This window comes from Ursus maritimus (assembly GCF_017311325.1).
Source record: "Ursus maritimus isolate PB19 chromosome X unlocalized genomic scaffold, ASM1731132v1 scaffold_X1, whole genome shotgun sequence".
NCBI lineage: Eukaryota > Metazoa > Chordata > Mammalia > Carnivora > Ursidae > Ursus > Ursus maritimus.
The window spans coordinates 54,883,874-54,892,637 of NW_024423319.1; the positions used below are offsets into that span (position 1 = coordinate 54,883,874).

The window sequence follows — 8,764 nt, forward strand, 5'->3', positions numbered from 1 at the left end:
TTTTTTTTTCATTTTTCTTCCATATATATTTACTGCTTATTTATTAATAAAATTTAAGCAGAAATATAGTCAGAGTATTTTGATAAATAATTACTTATGGTTAAGTATTTTCCTTTTATCATTAACATAATATATATTTATATGTATGTGTGTAATACACATATTTATAAATGTGAGTGTATGCCCTCTAGCTGCCACCTTGTGTCCCCATGTGTGTGTACCTCATCTCAGCTAGTCCTCCTGAGACCCCCTGTGCACTGATCTTAGAGCCCCAGGTGGTCCCATTTCTGCTCCATCATGTGAAAGATACTACCATGAACCAGGAGAAACTCACCAAACTGCAAGCACAAGTGTGCATTGGTGGGAAAGGACTACTTGTCAAAAGAAGGTGGTTCATAGAACAACTACAGCAAATGATAAAACAACAACAACAAAAAAAACCACTTTGGTCTTTCTTAAAGAAGTTAGGGGTAAACAATAACTCTGGTATTGAAGAAGTGAATATGTTCACAAACCAAGGAACAGTGATCCACTTTAACAACACTACAGTTCAGGCATCCTTGGCAGTGAACACTTTTGCTGTTAGGCCATGCTGAGACAAAGCAGCTGACAGAAATGCTACCCAGCATCTTAAGCCAGCTTGGTACAGACAGTCCAACTTGTTTACGAAGACTGCCTGAAGCTCTGCCCAAATAATCTGCAAATGGAAAAGCACCACTTGCTACCAGAGAGGAGGAGGAGGATGAAGTTCCAGATCTTGCAGAGAATTTTGATGAAGCCTCCAAGAATGAAGTAAACTGAATTGAGTCAACTTTGGAACAAGATAAAATTTGAAGTTACTGGAAACTGCTATTTTATGATTACTTTTTATAAAATCTTGTTGATGGATCTGATAAAATCTAGATCTCTAATATTTTTAAGCCCAAGCCCCTTGGACACTGTGGCTCTTTCAGTTTTTTGCTTATGCACAATTCATTCTTTGCAGCTAATTAACCTGAGGAAGCCTGGGAATAAAGTTTGAAACAAGATTAATAAATTTCTTTGAATAATAAAAAAATGTGTATGTGTAATTTGGGGTGTGATGATTCCCTTGAAAGGCCTCTTATTTAACTATTCTAAGGTTTAAGATTAAGGCTTTTGTCTTTCCGTATTGTAAAACAGAAAAGAAAGGAAAAGTCCTAAGAGGAGAATAATTCCCTTGAGGACATACCTGAATCCATAAACAATGTATCTTAAGAGAGTTCAGCCTCTGGCAAACTTTCCAATATGTAACTTCTTTTCATCCTGTGCTCATGGTCGTGCTATTTCAGCAGGAAAGTCTTGTAAAACCCTTCCTCCCAATCCTGGAGTCAAATAGTCATGTGTTTATCCCTGGTAGTAATACTCTTTGCACTCTTCTTGGACTAAACTTTTGTCCCTTAAACAATCTTACCTCCACCTGTGACCAGTAGGCAAGGGTTGGAATGCTAGGCTAATTCTAGAAAGATCATACAAAAGCTTTGGTTTTGATGAAATGCTGCTATAATGATCCCTTTGTGGTATGATTTTTCTCTGTTGCATATTGGTATACTATAAACTTTGAAAAAATAGTCAGAGGTCAGTTCCTCTTTCCCTACATCAACTAAACTATCATATATCACTTCTTAAAATCTCTTTAAGTCACAATATTTGCTATTTTCAACATTCTTGGGAGCACTGGAGTTTCTGCTATCCAGCAGGATCAGCTTTCCTGTAAAAAGGGAAATTATAACGTTGGAATATCATGAAATCTGCACAACAAAGAAGAGGGCAGAGTATCCAGGAAATGTATGATAAACTACATTCTAATTTTTGAAACCAATCTGTAGATATATAATCCACAAATTTCACTTTGGGAATATAAAATGTTGTAGCCACTTCATAAAACAGTTTGGCATTTCTTCAAAATAGTAAACATAGAGTTACCATTTGACACAGCAATTCCACTTCTAGTCATATACCCAAAAGACACAAAAACATATGTCCACATAAAACCTTGCACATGAACATTGATAGCAGCATTATTTATAACAGGCAAAATGTAGAACAACATAAAAGTCCATCAACAGATGAATGGTGAAACAAAATACAATGTTTTTATATGATGGACTATTATTCAGGCATTAGAAGCAGAGAAGTACTAATAAATGCTACAATATGGGTGAGACTTGAAAACATTATGTCAAGCTACAGGCCAATATCCCTGATAAACATAGATGCAAAAATCCTCAACAAAATACTAGAATACAAAATATTAGCATACAGAATTCAACAATACATTAAAAAAATCATTCACCACAACCAAGTAGGATTTATTCCTGGGTTACAAGTGTGGTTCAGTACTCACAAATCAATCAATGTGATACGTTACATCAATAAGAGAAATGGTAAGAACCATATGATCATTTCAATAGATACAGAAAAAGCATTTGATAAAGTTCAACGTATATTCATGATTAAAAAAACAAAAAACAAAATAGGTTTAGAGGAACATACCTCAACATCATAAAGCCACATAAGAAAAACCCACAGCTAACATCATCCTGTATGGGGAAAACCTGATAGCTTTTCCCCTAAGGTCAGGAACAAGACAAGGGTATCCACTCTCACCATTTTTATTCAACATAGTACTGGAAGCCCCTGTCACAGCAATTAGACAACAAAAAGAAATAAAAGACATCTAAATTGGTAAGGAAGAAATAAAACCTTCAGTATTTCCAGATGTCATGATACTATATATAGAAAACTCAAAGGACTCCACCAAAAATGCTAGAACTGATGAACACATTCAGTAAAGTCCCAGGATACAAAATCAATGTACAGAAATATATTGCATTTCCATATACCAATAATGAAGCAGCAGAAAGAAAATTAAGAAAACCCATTTACAATGGCACCAAAAATAGTAGGATACCTAGGAATAATCCTGACCAAAGACGTGAAAGATCTGTACTCTGAAAACTAATAAACACTGATGAAATAAATTGAAGACAACACAAAGAAATGGAAAATAATTTGAAGAACAAATATTGTTAAAATGTCTATACTACCCAAAGCAGTCTACACATATAATGTAATTCCTATGAAAACACCAGCAGCATTTTTCACAGAACTAGAACAAACAATTCTAAATTCTAAAATTTGTATGGAACTTCAAAAGACCCCAATGAGCCAGAGCAATTTTGAAAAAGAAATCCAATGCTGGAGACATTACAATTCCAGACTTCAAGTTATATTACAAAATGGTACTAACCAAAACATGACGTTACTGGCACAAAAAATAGACACATAGATTAATGGAGCAGAAAAGAAAACCCAGAAATGAACCCACAGCTATATGGTCAATTAATCTTTGACAAAGCAGGAAAGACTGTCCAACGGGAAAAAAGAATTACTCTTCAACAAATGGTGTTGGGAAAACTGGATGGCAACATGCAAAAGAAAGAAACGACCACTTTCTTACACCATACACAAAAACAAATTCAAAATGGATGAAAAACCTAATGTAAGACCTGAAACCATAGAAATCCTAGAACACAGGCAGTAAATTCCTTGACATTGGCCATAGCAATTTCTTTCTAGATATGCCTTCTGAGGCAAGGGAAGCAAAAGTAGAAAATAAACTATTGGGAGTACAACAAAATAAAAAGCTTCTGAGCAGTGAAGGAAACAATCAACAAAACTAAAAGGCAACCTATGGAATGGGAGAAGATATTTGCAAATGACGTATCTGATAAAAGGTCAGTATCCGAAATATAAAAAGAACTTATAAGATTCAACACCCAAAAACCAAATAATAATCCAATTAAGAAATGGGCAGAAGACATAGACACATTTTTTCCAAAGAAGATATCCAGATGGTCAACAAACACATGAAAAGATGTTCACCTGGTATTTTTGTCTTTCTCTGATTGACTTATTTCCCTTAGCATAATAGCATATGATTTCACTCATATGTGGAATTGAAGAAACAAAATGAGTCAACATTCAAGAGGGGTAAAAAGAGAGAGAGAAGGAAACAAATCATGAGAGACTCTTAACTATAAAGAACAAAGTGAGGCTTGATGGAGGGAGGTGTGTGGGGGATGGGATAGATGGGTGGTGGGTATTACGATGGACACTTGTTATGATAAGCACTGGGTTTTATATGAAAATGATGAACCACTGAACTCTACTCCTGAACCAATATTGAACTGCACGCCAACTAACTAGAATTTAAACTTAAATGTATATATACATATAGATGTTCATCATCACTTACCATCGAGGAAACGCAAATCAAAACTACAATGAGATATCACCTCACCCTGTCGCAATGATTAAAATCAACAACCAGGAACACAAGAAACAAGAGGTGTTGACAAGGATGTGGTGCAGCCACTCAGGATAACAGTATGGAGGTTCTTCAAAATGTTAAAAATAAAGCTACCCTATGATCTAACAATTGCATTACTGGGTATTTACCCAAAGAATACAAAAACACTAATTCAAAGGGATACATGCACCCCTATATTTATAGCAGGATTATTTACACTAGCCAAGATATGGAAGCACCTCAAGTGTCCATTGATTGATGAATGGATAAAGAAGATACCTCATAATGCAATATTATTCAACTATAAAAAGCATGAAATGTTGCCATGTGCTACAACATGGATGGAGTTGCACAGTATAATGCTAAAAGAAGTCAGTCAGAGAAAGACAAATACCATATGATTTCACTCATATGTGAATTTAAGAAACAAAACAAATGAGCAAAGGGGGAGACAGAGAGAGAGAGAGAGAGAGAGAGAGAGAGAGAGAGAGGCAAACCAAGAAACAGACCCTTAATTATAAAGAGCTGATGGTTACCAGAGGGGAGGGTGGGGGATGGGTTAAATAGGAGATGGGGATTAAGGAGTGTACTTGTGATGAGCACCAGGTGATGTATGGAATTGTTGAATTGCTATATTGCACAGCTGAAACTAATATACCACTGTATGTTAACTAACTGGAATTAAAATAAAAATTTACCAAGCCAAAATAAAATAAAATAAAACAAAACATTATGTCAAGTTAAAGAAGCCAGACCTAAGAGGTCACATACTATATGACTCTACTTACAGGGAACGTCTAAAACAGGTAAATTCATACAGTATAATGAATTATTAGATTAGTGTTTGCCAGGGTAGGGGGGAGTTGGAGGAGAATTGGGGAGTGACTCCTAATGGTTACAGGGTTTCTTCTGAAAGTAATGAAAAATGTCTGGAATTAGATAATGGTGATAATTACACAAATCTATAAATATAGTAAAACCACTGAGTTATACACTTTGAAAGGGTAAATTTTGTTACGTGTGAATTTTACTTTAATAAGACTCATAAAAATTCACTTTGTGACAATGTGGATGGACTTTGATGGCATTATGCTAAGAATAAATCAGACAGAGAATGACAAAAACTGTGTGATTTCACTTTAGGCGGAATCTGAAAAACAAAACATCTAAGCTCATAGATATAGAAAACAGATTGGTGTTTGCCAGAGGCAGGGTTTGGGTGATGGGCAAAATGGGTGAAGGGGTACAAAAGGTACAAACTTCCAGTTATAAAATAAGCCATGGTGATGTAATGTGCAACATAGTATCTATAGCTAGTAACAGTATATTGTATATTTGAAAGTTGCTAGGTGAGTAAATCTTAAATGTTCTCATCACAAGAAAAAATTTTGTAACTGTGTATGATGACAGGTGTTAACTAGATTTATTGTGGTGATCTCACAACATATATGTCAAATCATTATGCTCTATAGTTGAAACTAATATGTCAATTATATTTCAACAAAGAAATATTATATAATTGTTTTCTAGTTCCAATGTGCAGAAGAATATTTGCAGTTGACAGACTAACACCACCCTGAGCCACAAAATAATAGAAACTTTCTGAACAATTACTTTCCAAGATTTCTGTATAATAAAAGCTGATTTTTCAAGACCAAAACAAACAAAACCCCCCAAAAAACCCAAACCCAAAACCAAAAACAAAACAAAACCCTCACTTCAGATGGTTAAAACCTTTTTAACTTTCCATTAGAGACACAAGTATTTATTGAACTTGAGTTCAATGCATGCAATAGGTCATCACATACACTGGTCATATTCATACTGCAGTAATTATGACATCCAAGTATCATAGAACCATAGAGAATTACAGTTTAGAAAAAAATAGTGATTATTTCCATGTCCCTTACACTAATAGGTTCACTAACTGAACATTCATTAAATCTGGAAGATATTTAATGATCCCAACTCTAAAACTTAATGCATATTAAACTGCCCTTTTTAAAGGAAATAGAAAATTTTTAAAAATGACAGTACCTGATGACTATTTTAATTTTTTTACACACACATATACTCTTAAGAGGTAGATATGTGCTATAAATCAGCTTTTGAAATCTGGCACGGTAATAAGCTAAGCAAATTACTATTGAATTTTTTTCAAGTTCCAATTCATTTACAAAATTTTATTTTTAAAATAAAATATACCAATAGTCAGCTATTGTAAACCCCATTTATGAGTACATTCTCCCAAGTAACATATACATGACAACTCATTTACAATGATTTCTCCAAAGGTTTTAGAGAAAGGAATTAAAATTCTATTTTTCTTGGCCTAGTTTAAGAGCTATTGCTTATATTTTCCTTTTCTGTTGTCACCTGTTTGTGTTTAATCTGTAAAGAAAATATGTGTTTCCTAGAAGATACTGCAAATCGATTTGCAAATACCTTGAAGAGAACAGTAGGGTGGGTAACACCAAGCATAACTTCCTAAAGATCAAGACTTGTCAGTTGAATCTAATCTCCTCTGTGACAGAATGACAGCCTGAGGATAGAGGAGAAGAAATAGATGTAATTTATTTTGACTTTATCAAGCTTTTCAGACCAGTCTAAACAATTGGCTCATCAATAAAGTGTGAAAATCCAGGCAGGTCCATGAATAGAGAGAGTTCCCAGAAGGCAGGAGAGGAGCACTCAAAGAGTGGTCACCCCTGAATTAATGTCAGTCTGGGGCGATGATACAAAGTATCTCCTAGATCCCAAGGATAGTCAAACATTTGTATCAGTGTCCTAAACACAAACATAGGACATTTTGATCAGGTGACACTAGGCTAAAACTTCTGACAATGGGTTCAGAATCTGAAGTGACATTGCTAAATGCAAGACACAATAAGAAATAAATGATATGGAATTTCAGAGCACTGGATCCAGGAGAGTACCCATTAAATAAAAACAATATAAACAGGTAATGGGGACAGAAAGATGTTCACATATCATAAAAATGAAGATTAGAATTCAAAAACAATAATGATTATCTCAAACTCCTTCACTTTAACTAAGGCACAAAAATAGAAGGGACTTGTTCAAATCACAAACAGAAAAAAACTGTAGCAGAAATACATATTTAGAATTAATGTACAAAAACACAAAAATGCTTAAAGAGCTTAACGTGTAGGAATCAAGGCAATAAATCCAACACTGGTTAGATTCTTCCCCAGAAGTGGAGTTCTGCCCTTTGCTCTAAATAATGGACTAGTTTGGGGCAGGAAGAAAAAGAAGTATTAAGAATAAAGACAAACAATGATTGTAGTCTGAAAAATAAGATCAATAAGGAAAGATCACATTGTTTTGAATTATTCACTGTGAAAAAAAGATAATGCTTAGGCTTAACTTGGAGGTGTTTTTATACAAACTACCCTAATAATACTGACAGAACAAGTTCTTAATCCACCATATGAGTTATTAAGAGTAGACATAATAAATAATTCTTCCTTAGTCAGAGTTGCTTATGCCTGGAATAAGTTTTTAGAAGGGTCTTGGTAAAAATATGATGGGTTCTGGGGGCACCTGGCTGAGATCATTTGGTAAAGCAAGCAACTCTTAATCTTGGGGATTGAGTTTAAGCCCCACATTAGGTGTAGAGACTCTCAACTCTAGGAAATAAACTGAGGGTTGCTGGAGGGGAGGTAGATGGGGGGATGGGGTAATTGGATGCTGGGCGTTAAGGAGGGCATGTGATGTGATGAACACTGGGTGTTTTACAACTGATGATTTATTGAACTCTACGTCTGAAACTAATGAAACTATATGTTGGCTAATTGAATTTAAATTAAAAAACAATGGGAAAATAAATAAGCGAACAAAACAAACCAATGGTTCTTGTGGCTTACATTTCTTTTTAAGGGGCCACAGGCATGAAAGTAAGATGGATAAAGTGCCCAAAATTCACAATTCTATGAAAAAAGGCATCTAAAACCAGTTCTTGATATCAGGATCCAATAAAAACAAGCATGCTTCACTTGATTCTCTAGAACCATCTTGCTCCACATCTAATGAAGGGTTTGGATAACATAAAGAATGAAGGTAACTTTGGGATTTTCTATTTCGACTTTGCAAGTTAATCAACCATATATAATTTGATTCTTTCCACTATAAACTATATTGTCTAAAAGGTTAAATATACAAAATCTGCTCAGAAGCTAAACCAACACAAAAGTCAGAACAAGCAGGGACTCAGAGGATAAAGATTTACATGATTATCATTTTGGATTCTCTAGAGGAAGTCACCATGCACAGTTCTTACTGAAATAAGCAATGTAGTTGAAAAATACTCTGCTTATTTCTTCTACTTTCATTTATTTCCAAATGGGCAACCCTTGAAGTCTTTGTTATAGCAAAAAAAAAAAAAAAAAAAAAAAAAAAAAAAAAAAAAAA

The 8,764-nt window shown here is 34.4% G+C and overlaps 1 protein-coding gene and 1 pseudogene across 1 annotated transcript in view; one reads left to right on the forward strand and one right to left on the reverse strand.

The window, feature by feature from the left end:
- Positions 1–8,764, reverse strand: part of DACH2 (dachshund family transcription factor 2) — an 835,748-nt gene that overhangs the window by 200,614 nt on the left and 626,370 nt on the right. The window lies entirely within an intron of this gene.
- LOC103671976 lies at positions 210–801 on the forward strand (annotated as a pseudogene).